Below are 12,613 nucleotides of genomic sequence, written 5' to 3'. Positions count from 1 at the left end.
CTAGAACATAAAATGACGAAGAAGTGAGATATAGTGTTTCGTCCACTACTGGACTGCGTTTGACTGACATGTCAGTTATGTTATGTGTTATCAGTAGTATCAATGGTTGAGGTTGAATATCAGTCCTTTGTCCGTCTATCAGATGTTTTTTATAGTTCCAACAGTGGGTGGTGCTTCTGATTTACGCCGATAGGTGGCGGAGCTTCAGTTGCGTATGTTTAAAGGATTCCTTCGACTTCCTAAATAGGGTTTCGTAGTCCTGACAAGGAACCCTTTTTTCAGCAAGTAGTACGAGCCTCCAATTTTATTTATCAACATACCATAACATTTTTTTAATGGAATGGTTTTGAGATTGTTCGCTAGTGTTTATTACAAGGAGTCCGTAAGGGAATACATGCAAAACTATAGTAAGTTAAAGATATTGGCAAAAACTTGTGCCGTGTGGTGACGGCAGAGTAGAATACATTTGTCACCAACCCCTACTCTTCCCGCGGGTGTCGTAAGAGGCGACTTAGGGTCCACACATCAAACAGAGAACGGGCAGCAGCGCTCTCTGAAAAACATCAATCTTTTAAACTGCGATCTCCAACCCGCCTGCCAAGCGTGGGGATTATTGCAAAACCCTCCACTATAGTGGAGGAGGCTCATAGTCCAGCAGTGGACTGTAAAGGGCTGTTGATGATTGGCAAAAACATGATTATTGTGTGTTGTATTGAAAATTGTACTCGGTACATCTGTCTGGAGCGGTCTATAAATATTGAACCATGGTCGTCTATCGTCCCTACTATAAATATTGTGTATCAAATAGAGGCTCATAATTTTATCAGCGTTGCTACTAATGTCACATGTGAAGATGTTTCGACTGTTTTTTACTTATACATAAAATATAACATGGCAGATTTAAATACACTGAAGTGCTTTTCACACTGAAGCCACCGCTCAGAGTTTTGATGTGGTTTATAGTTATCAAATTTTATATCCTAATTGTGTAGCCGACATTTGTACACATTTTTAAACACGGCGAGGCCTTAAAATTAGCCTAAAAATAAATAAGAGGGTAATATCAACATCTACAAATAAAACATCAATGTCACTTTATTGAATCATTTATACAATTCTCAATTTTACAACTGATAATAAAAAGAAAAATCATTCTTACAGCATAGCACTGTTAACTCAAGTATAAATGTGGAAAAGCTCCAGTCATACCATTATGGATAGAAATGCACATTGAAGCCTGGTACTGCGGTCGCATGGTTTGGACGCATAGACAGAACAACACAACAAGAGTGCGCTTTAAAAATTTACTTTAGAATCAACACAGTACAGTACAAATTAAACTAATCATCCAAGACAATACAGAGTAAAGCTTTTCAATACAATAGGTAACACATTTTCACAAAACAATCGTTAAACACATGTACGGTGCAGTCTGTGAAACAGTGAGACAGACTACACTACCTGCTATTGTAGATACCGCGAAAAGAAGTGCGTAACTGTCTTACCAACTTACTGTTGAATTAAACCGTGAAAATTGCACGCTAATGTCATTACAGTTACAGACGTGCGCGAGCGGAGTCGCGGGAGAGTGCCTAGTACACGTACGACTACACAAACGAAATGAGGGTCTAACGTCCAAACTATCTATGCCCAATGTTATTCGGAAAGTTAAAATTCTACTGCGTTGTCCTTCGCTTCAACAGCAGAGCGAGACCCGCCGTTGAGACCTTGAGTAACATTGTTAACGTTTTGGCTCCTCTTAAGCGTGATTCAAACATTAGACTGTTACGGTTCATGAGAACGTAGAGCCACCGTCTCATTCACAATCTGACGTAGATCCTACGTAACAATCACAATTATAAATAAATGAAAAACAGATCGCCGGCGGCGTTTTTGACTTTATTTACACGGCGCGGCTTGTGCCGACATTTACAGTGAGCCCGCCGGCGGCGCGCGCGCATCGTCTGTCCTGACGCACGCGACACTACACTCCTTCCCAATCGAACTCGTAACAAACGTATTGTCTCAGTGATATGTACGACAATTGATGCTGTGCACTCCGCTCTCTTTCTATTCATTCCTTAACCATCGCATAGGTTATACATAAAGCAATATTTGGCATTAACTAATTAAATATCTTCCAAAGGCAATAATCAATCAATCTTCAAAGTCAATCTTCCTTCGGCTTTTAATATGCCTTGTAAGGGACTAATTATTTTGATTTTATAGTTATTGGCCCAAAACATCATAAAGTTAATTAGATTCACATTAAAACTATTAACATTATTATATTCGATTGGGTTTGAATCATCAACAAGGGACGACACGCCCCGGATTAGTTTCTAAACAATTAAATAGTTTCGACAGACGCTGCGCACGCGCCGGCACTCATTATTCTTACTAAATCTATAATTATAAAATAAAAATATCAGTGATTTAAAATGAATAATTCCGACTTACACAGGACTACGAATGGAATCTCTTACTAAAATGTACACAAGGTAAGTATACGTATTGAAGGTTCGATTTGATGAATTCCGAAACCGTTGCTTCTCGTGAATTATGAAATATCTTAATTTGAATTTAGTAAAAAGTCGCCAATTGTAGTCAAAGTCTTTGCCTCTGTAACGCGGCAACTTGCGTTGGTCCTTCGTCGAGCAACGTGTCAGGCTCACACTCTTCTAAATTCAGCTTGGTCTTTATTTTCATACCAATATGGTGTCATACCGCACGCAATTGGGACGATCCTCGCCGGGAGCATTATTTTAATTCTTCAGCGAATTTCTTTGCAAGCACATTCTAACGTAAACTCAGCAGTTTCAATAAGCAGGCTAATCAGCCCCCAGCCAGTTGGCCGTGTTCCGATTTGTACTCCCACTGAAACTGTTAGGTCAGAATGTGCTAGCGAAAAACGCAGGCCCGCTGGATGCTCGCGGGCATTCTAAAGGCGAATGTTCACGTCAAATACCATCCCCTAAAACAGCAAACTGCGAGCGTCCTACCTAACATTTTAGTTGCCTATCTACTCCAGCGATCACTGAAAACAAAGTTGCCTCGTCACACTGTCTCTCGCAGTTAACAAAACCTGCGTCGCGAAATGGAGCGTCCTCAACAAAATCCTTGACAATTGACAATCTGGTAACATTATATGGAATTAGTTCTTGCTGAAGACCCTCCACCTTGTCTGAGACAATTTAGAATTTTAAGCATTACCTCTACGTTTCCGAAAGCGAATCATCCTAGAAACAATTGGAGCTTGTAAACAGCGATGTTGAATTGTGAACAAGTGCAAATGCAAAAGGAATCTATGAATCTATTGCGTTTTCTTATAACAGACCATGTTTCGTTGTTCCAATAATTTGTACCGAGACATTTCTCGGTAGGTCCACTTGCTATTTTTGGTGAAATTTCAATGTTATTGATTCTAGGATCATTTGCGATTGGAAATCCTAAGCGTCAGTCCTACCACGTACCAGAACAACCGAGCTCAGGCTCAGAGGTGTTCTCTCTGAATTTTGCAAGTTAGCAAATTGACCCCCCTTACAAAGCGTACCGAAGGGTAAATTTGAGGCTCTCCTACAAAACGCCAGAGAGTGTCTGGCCGAGCGCGGGCATCCTGGCCGCTCCTCTGCCTCATTCCATAGAACTCCAAATTACAATTCATGAGTTATGGGACCCAGTTTTTGAATAAGAACAAATTCGTAAATTTTGTACTTAATTTAAGAATTGTTGGCCAATCATTGAACCTATGTTACATTAAACACTATAGGAGCTAGAATGGCTTCTCACCATTACACCTATTTATCTAATAATACTGGATGGATATTAAATATAATAAATTATCGCGAAAAATTCAGATTATTTCATAAGATCTCATCTTTTTGTAAGTATACTAGTCGAAAAGCTCTTAATATTATAAATCCTTATTTAATGTTATGTATTTGTAAGAGGATAATGTAATTATGTACCTAGAGAACTCGCTTCTTATATTACGTGATCGAATTTAATACGAATAGTGACAATATTTAATTTCAAACAATTATAAGCTCGTAGCGAATTTTAGCATAATCTGATTTATTGTAAGTTACCGTAATGACTGTGTGACGTAACAAAACATAGAGCACACGTACGGAGAACTCGGCTGGTGTCCGTTCAGTAGAAAAATACGTGAAGTTATTAAATAAATCAATATTTTATGGCGTTGTCATAATATTGAGAAACCCGAAACGTAGGTACGAAATGCAACGTATCACGATACATAGAAATTATCGTCGCTAAGTTAATTATGACGTTGATTTTGTGATTTATATTCAATATATGAACACGCTTCAACCTGGACGGAGAGGGGGCAAGTGAATAAGGGAAATTATAACTATAGTTTTATAAGATTTTAGTACTTGTTACAATGTCATAAGGCTGTGAAACCTTCACCCACTACGTAAGCGTAAAATGTAAAAGAGCCTGGACGCACCTACGGAAGCGGGCGCGGCGGGCGCGGGCGGCGCGGGCGCAGGCGACTCGTAACAAGTGCGCAGCGGCACGGACAAGCGGCGCAAGCCGAGGCAGGTCCCACGTCCAGCAGGTTTCAGAATTCATACAATCGCAACCGCAGCCTGACAGCTGACCGATCCAAGCAACATATATCTAAAACAAATTTAGATATACCACACACTGCTAAAAGTTTTGCGGATTATACCTAACTATAAATCTTAAACCAAATTGAATTTAATTTACAGATAAAATTACCGATTACAGTTGTTTCCTATACCGTATTTGAAATACGGTAGATATTCAAGTTTTTTAATAGTTAATATTTTTTCTGAAACGGACATTTTCAGACTTCTTAATAAATTTAAAATTTGCCAACTCGATCCTAACTACGAGATTGATATTACTCAAGTAAATAGAAAAACGTGATTTCCTCAGCGAAATCTATGTGGGTTTATCTATCTACAATAATAATTTTCATTATAATAAATTTTAATCAAGTAACAGAGTCCGACCTGGTTTTGTTGGAGCTACCTGAAAGGAGTCGAGCGAAGTGTCGAAACGGAATCGAACTGCGGACAACGGGCCCCTGGCATCCCGCCTGACTGCCCTGCGGTGTAACAACTAATAATACTGAGCGAAAATTATAATACGCCCTTAACGAACGCGGCGTAACTACAATTTTGGCCAACATGAGTAATTCAATAACTTCTAATTTGGATCTCATGTCTATGGTGTCAAGAGTCGACGGTCGACAGGGCATAGACAATCTATCAGCGATGGAAACACTCGCCAGTCGCGCGGGTCGCGGGCGGGCGGAGGCCGGCCGCTGCAAACCATAACAGGGAACCGATAATACCAGTGAGTGAGATAGACTGTAAAGACCAGTGCAACACAACACGACAAGATGTAATACGACATCGTAATGTAACATTCACCACAAAGTTATATACTTTAAAACTACGTGTAATATAGACACAAAATTCTATTGCCAGTTGATGACTTAGATGCTGTTGATGTTGCACTGTTGCTACAGCGCTCCGACGACATTCAACTGGATAACCATACAGAGAATATTATATCATCCACATACTGAGTACTACTATAACATATATATTGATTAAAAGTTGTTACGTGTAACACCTAAATCGCTGCAACAGCACCGGGTTCCATTGTTACGTATGTTTGTGATTCTTTCCGCTGTAAACCTGATGTGGTGCTCTCCGTGAGTCGGCTCGGAAGACGCGGTCGCCCGCCGCGCGCCCGCCAGCCGGACCCGTCGGGCAATAAGTATATCGATAGATTTAAGTCACTTCTAAATCTGACGTCATTGTATGCCGAGGTTGGTCCGATCAGAACGGGTGACACAGCGCTCTCAGAGGCGGTCAAGTCCCGCCCGGGCGGGCGCGCCGCGGACGACCGCGCGAGAGCCAGCCATCACTACCGACCACTTAGCAGGCGCCGCGTCTCATATCCATGATAAGACCAAATGCGGCTAAGCTGAAGCTAGTGACAGATCTGGCATTTCATACACCACCTATTTTATCAATTCCGAGTATAAATTCATTAGAATACCTAATTCACCGCTTCTGTCTTGATAATGGCCTCGTGAGCCGTGTAATACAGACTCAAGCAGACGCGGTGAGGGGGGCATCTTCAGAACCGTTTTGAAAATGAATGTCGAGATGGGTGATTCAGTCTAAGAATAAAAATTTGAATGCGAAAATAGGACACAGCAGTTTCGTAGGCCTCATTGAAGTTTTCGTTTTGTTTGACACAAGAAAAAAGTTTAAATATCATCTCATTACCCGCACCACATTCAAATAAACATACGTAACGTATTAATACATAATTATGTTTAACATTTACTGACATCGATCAATTTTTGAATTGTTAACACCTACTAATAATATTGTATATGATTTTTAAATGTGAAACGCCATTAAAAAGGAATGCTAGAAACGCTAGGCCGGGGGTAATTGACGCAGTTTGGCACGAGCACGAGTCTGCTTCGAGCGGCCGCGGCTGCGGGCGGGGCTGCGGCCGGCTCCCTCCCGGCCCTAACTCCCCATGGAATTGACGAGCGTGAATACCATAGCTCCAAAAGAACATCGCCCAGTAAAGGGGCAGCACTTACACTCTATCAGTATCTCTACACTACTCTAATCTATCATATAGGGCGTAAATATCATGTCTTTTCATCTAGATGTTTAATCGCTATGAAATGTGTAATAATGATATGATGAAAATTATTTGAATGTATCATCTACTACATCTATTACGTAATTATCATTAGAAATCAATTTCTACATGGTTATTTTTGGGTTGAGCTACATGTTGACATGGCGGAATTAAATAGCAATTCGATTATTTTTTACTGCCACGAAGGCTCGCGGCTGCCCTCGTTGCATCTATTGAATGTGTTAATAATACTAATGACAATGTGTGAGCTATTGCAGTAAGTAGAAACTTGGTCAATGTGTAGATCGATGCCGACAGTTGTAGTTCAACCCTCGAATAGCAACGGCGTACTCCAATCCCGTGCCGTGAAAACCTCTCTGGGCTGGAAATGCGGTGTTGTGTGCGAGTCAATACGCTTGAATAATTTCATACTTTTATGCAAAACTTGGGTGCAAAAATGTACTGTTTTTGAAGCCAAGAAGTTCCATGAATATCTCAAACTACATCTTGAAAAAGAGGTTTTTACGACAAAGCCTACTCAACCCTTCTTCCGTGATTCGCAAATGAACCCTGCTGCTACATACTTGATGCGTCCGTCGCTCAGCCGCTGGTCTAACTTATACATAACGTATATCAATTTACTTCTTACTGGATATGTTCAAAGGTAATATATTATAAGCTAACAATCGTAAACCTTGCAATAGCATGAATCTTTCACATCTGTAGCCTATCTCAGTACTGCCGCATGGCGGCCGACGCCTCACAACCTTCCTTTGTATCGTACTATTGAAATAACACCGATAAAACATTAGTAAATTAGACGATAAATATCCCCTTGGGGTGAACACTGAATCGTTACATCAGCTACGTACACTAGAACATTTAAACAACAGATTATTGTGGAGTGGAACCCGAGGCTGTTGCGCGAAACACGACGGGGGTACGAGGGGAGGGGGCATCGGGACGTGTCCCTTCTGCACGAACATCGGATCATCACAACATATAACATAAACAACTTATGGCTACGTTACGAGCGAGTCGCGGGCGACTCCCCGTGAGTGCGTGTCACCGAGACTGCATCGGGCGTAAACGAATTCTAAACGGATCACGTTCGAAACTAACTCCTGCGCAGCTGGTAAGAAGCTATACTCAAACTGTAACCTAGTGCAGGCGTACTACGCTCTGGATGGCAGCTCGGATGAGTGGGTGTCGGGGCCTGCTTAGGCCATCGGGCGACGCCGGGCGTCGAGTCAATTCGGGTGAGTCATGTCTGGGTACTGTATGTCCGTGAGGCGCGGGCGCGCTCGCTCCGCGGCCAGGCTGGCGATGACGCGCGAGCGCGCCCGCGCGGTGTGAAGCCGGCGTGCGGCGCGTGCGCCTTCCACCCGACTAACTATCTATTTACAAACTACTAAGTGGCAAGCATCAAGCGACACTCGATTACGTCCCCCACGAACGGAACGAGAACTATAGGCCTATTTTGATTGTCTTGAAGAATCATCCCTAATATTACACGTGTGTCGAAATGTAGAAAGTGTATGAAGCGGTAGGTAAGCTGGTTATTTCTATTTACAATGGTGCGCCGCGGGTGCGGCGTTCGCGCTCAGTACAAGCTTATTAAAAAGAAGTTTTATAGTTATCGTAAACACTTCGTCTCTAATTACTAACTAACGGGTCGCTGGTTTCGCTCGAGGTGAGCACCTATTAACAGTTCAGAGGTGGTCACTCATGGTGGTGCGTTGAGCGCTGCAGCGGGGTCGGGGGTGCAGGCGGGGTGGCGGGGGCGGGGGAGGCGGCGCGTCACACGTGGCAGGGGGGCGGGGAGCGCGCGGGCAGCCGGCCGCGCCACACTGCGTGCGCGCCCTCGCACCGCCTCGCCTTGTCTGGAACACACCGCACGCGCAAGTCACACACTGCTCTCAACGCTGCGCCAACATTGAACACACGTTAACATTCAACACAATATCAACATTCAGTTTCACTATAAAACTACCAATACAATACATTTCAGAAACTCGAGGTCACACAAAAAGCCGCTGAGTCTGCGTTCAGCACTGCGCTTGTTCATAAATGTAGCTGTTCTAATAGCGTTGTTTTAGAGTGCAAACTTCACGACTCTTTGTGTGACTTTCAAATTAAATAAGAGTATATTTTGAAGCCTAATCCCATAGAGGAAACAGGAAATTCGTTAGAATTACTGGAAGAGTTTCTTCAGATTTCACATGTAGCTTCGATGGTGTTTCGACTAAGATTCCACATAAACATAGGCCATCTAATTGTACCTACAGTGCAGACAAAGGTAAGAGCGCAGGGTTGAGAAGCCATGCTGACATATAACATATATTACGCGGACAAACAACCCGGCTCGCGGCACGTCGTTAGGTACACGGTTCTTACTCTTGTCTACCAACACAAACGGTACACATTTAATGATAGGTAGAGCTTCTTACCTAGATCCTATCAAAGTCTTCACTTGTTTTTAAAGTCTACATTCACAAAAATCAAAAGTGAATTTGATATTACTAATGAATCTCGAAACACAAACGGTTTCATGAATAATACATTTCAGATGATGAAGATGACCATGGGTAAGTAGCTCTTAAAAGTGAACATCATGTCAAATGCTGCAGATGGGACTACAAAAGTTGGTCGCGGTAGAGACTTGATTATTTTCGTATGAAAGCATTTTGCTGATATTGAACACATACTTTATTAACAAACTTATTTAATAGTTCACTTGAAATGATGATCAAATAGGAAAGGCCCTTTATTTCTGCGGCATTTTATAGTCGTGTCGTAAAATTTTGAAGGTGCGTTAGCTGAGATGCAAGCTACGCAGTGCAGTGACAATCAAACAGGTAGGTGTAGTTCGAACGCCATGGGTTGAACCCATGATATGAAATTCGAATCTCAATTCAAACTCGTGGCTGGAATCCAACCTGAGATTGGTTGGCTTTGAGTAATACAGGCTTGAGTCTACACTTGAATGTAAGAATGATACTTGAATCATAATCATATACGGGCTCTAGCTTTTTCCTGCACTGCGGCCCTGCGTCTCAGCTGCGCAATCTGACAGTGCGACAGGTTTTTAATGGTGATTACATTTTTTTGTGTGATTTTGCTCCTTGGGTGAGAACAATATTATGGGGTATGTATTTGAAAGTATCATGTAAACAATTTTTCTTGTCACTTTATGGCCAATTTAACCACAAACTGTCGCACGTACTTAAATTTTCTGCCAATTCTTCATGTTAAGTCAAGTCAGTGCTGTTGATAAAGAGTACCAACCTCACAGGAATGGAACTATTACCTACATATTCTCTTTAGCTTTGTATTTGAGTTACATACTATCAATAACCGTTCAGTCATATTATTGTTATTTGGAAAAAAAATATAATTACAAAAATCTTGTTTAGGAATAGTTCCATTCTTTAATAATGGTTACATTTTTGTGTAATTTTAACAAAATACTAACTAAATAGTGTTAATAATACACAGTTACAATTTTAATACACATAGATAGTATACATAGAACATTTCAGGTTGACAGCGACGTCACAAAGTTGGCATGCCACAAGTAGTTGGAAGTAGCGCCATTGCTGGACCTCGCGGCCGACGCAACTAAAGCGGCACTAGGGAAGAGGAAGAACGGAGGACAGTGGAGAATTCCGAAAGCCCTTGTTTCAATCGAGAAATTTTGACGGTCCGCCAGGACCGGCGGCCTCTGGCGGCACCGGTAGCCAATCGGGTGAGGTTTCAGAATTTTGTTTTAGGCATTTTGGATTCTTGCATGCAGATTGTCATTAAATTCGACTTACGATTTAATACTGATGGAGCTCAAAGGAGCCTGAAGAACGAAAAAATGTATTAATACGGGGCCAATAACGCGTGGCAGTGTGTGCGGTGTTTTGGTCGGGCGTAGGGCGGGCGGCGGGGCGGGCGGGGCTGCGGCCACGAGGCGGCCGGTTCCCGCGCATCGATTCCGCGGGCGCGCGGCCGCGTGCTGCGAGCACGTGGGGCGGCGTGACGTCACGGGCGCGCGCTGCCGCAGCGGGTATCGATCCCGGGCCCGCATTCATTCAAGCTGCCGTCGAAGGGCGGCCGCTGCACCGATGCGCCATGTGTGCCGTGAATGGTGCCCATTCACTGCAGCCGCAAGTTTGCATGTCGAACGCTTTCACGTTATGTACACACGCGGGATGAAAAAGCGGAAATTATTTAGCGCTCAAAGCGAGACGATTTAGTTGGCAACCCTGTTTTCTTGTGCGTCTGATGTTTCAGCTGACTTCAATAACGGGGGAGGTTCAAAATTAGGCGGTTACTATTGTAATTTTACGTGATAATTCTGACTCTACATAGGCAAAAACTTTTTACAGGGCAGATAATTCACTTTATTTTGTCTTTCACACAATAAACTTAATTTTGACAGATCCTAAAATCCCCCATAAATAAAAACTATAATTGTCGTTGTCTTCGTTCATCCTTTCCAGATTCCATAACTGTATGGCTTCAGTAAACAAGAACGGCAATAATTTTCGTAAGAACAATCCCATCCGTAATTTCCGCGCACACACGCGTTAAACCGAACGGCAGCAATAAAGCGCGGTGGAGGAAATGCGATCATTTCGTCAATTAATTCTGAATAATTTTGCAACTCGTCGCTTCCGTGAATAAATCTGATGGGTTTTCGCTCAAGCTCAGCTCAGCTTTAACTCCATGGATTTTTTTTGTCATAGAACATCGTCAACAACCAGATGATCTTTCAGGATGTTTTCCTTCATAAGCAATTGATGCAAATATACTGTTGACTCCATCTGTTCCATTTCTAGTTACGAGTTTCTTTATAGCAGTTTTCTATTATGTCTATAACATACTCCAAGATCTCCGAGCAGCAAATTTTCGCACAAAGGACAAACGGTTCCGTCGCGATAGAGTGTGTTATGTTTGTGACAATGAAAGCGAGCCCCGGGTCGGCGCTGCGGTCCTGTTTGGTTAGGTCAATCCATTATTTTATGTGGGTCAAACGCCCCGCGATCCTTTCTTCCCATCGGGAAACAATTATAGCTTTTGCTCGCGTCGTGTTATTACGGTCTTTACAATCATAAAATCCTTTATGTGATGATATAATTTATAAGGTAACAGTTCAGCTTTTAGGGCGATGTTACTAATTACATATTCAGAAGTTATTGCTTTTGTTTCGTCTAATTACGATATAAACCAAAACTTTTTCAGTTAGGTTTGAAGCGTTGATTTCACAGTATTTAAATGCTAAGCCGTATTGGTTTCTGATTGAGCAGCCCTTAGCTTGTGTGTGACGAGGTGTTTTGTAAAGATCTAGATGAATTCGATACACTTCCTTCTTTCCTCCCGATCACATGCAGGCTATAAAACCTCAGTTATCGTCTGTTTCCACCATGCGAATCATCCCGTTCTTAGAAAAACAAAATCTGGTCCATTCCATTTTATTTGTTTGCTTGTTGGTTTAAACATTTAATGTCTTCATTATTTTCGGTCTGTAGGATGATGCGTGCCAACAAAACCAATCACACAGATGATTAATGGTCACTCTTTTACATTCCATTGTAATACAGCTAGTTTTATTGTTATTTACAATGTGATGGAAAAGAGAATATTTCAGAATCTCTAGCATGCCATATCAGCTCTGTGTCATGTCAAGGTTTTTCCTCGTGTAGCGACGGGTCTCCACCTTATAATCTTTGTTAATGTTCGCATTGTGGTTTCAATAGTAATATACGAATGTTAATTCACAATCTCCGCTGCCTTTGGCTCTCAGCAGCCACCGTGTACAGAGCGTACAGCGGAAGTGGTTATTGTTCTATAGCGGCTGTAATGGAAAACTGGTGCTATCTGCAATCTCGCAATGGTTTTCCCCCTACGCACGTCACTTCCGCAGACGTGGGCGTAATATCCGCTGCGTCTCTAT

General features: G+C 42.2%; 1 protein-coding gene across 1 annotated transcript in view; it reads right to left on the bottom strand.

Moving 5' to 3' along the window:
• Positions 1-1,090: 1,090 nt before the first annotated feature.
• Positions 1,091-12,613, bottom strand: part of shaker (potassium voltage-gated channel protein Shaker) — a 466,602-nt gene continuing 455,079 nt past the window's right edge. Inside the window, exons 11-12 of the mRNA XM_028321157.1 lie at positions 10,488-10,516; positions 1,091-8,552 (exon numbers count right to left, since the gene is read on the bottom strand). The gene's annotated coding sequence lies outside the window, so the exon portion shown is untranslated. The remainder of the gene's footprint in view (positions 8,553-10,487; positions 10,517-12,613) is intronic.

Source organism: Ostrinia furnacalis, unplaced genomic scaffold (genome assembly GCF_004193835.3).
Source record: "Ostrinia furnacalis isolate ACB-3 unplaced genomic scaffold, ASM419383v2 OfSCF7471, whole genome shotgun sequence".
Lineage (NCBI taxonomy): Eukaryota > Metazoa > Arthropoda > Insecta > Lepidoptera > Crambidae > Ostrinia > Ostrinia furnacalis.
This window is presented reverse-complemented; position numbering and strand designations above follow the sequence as displayed.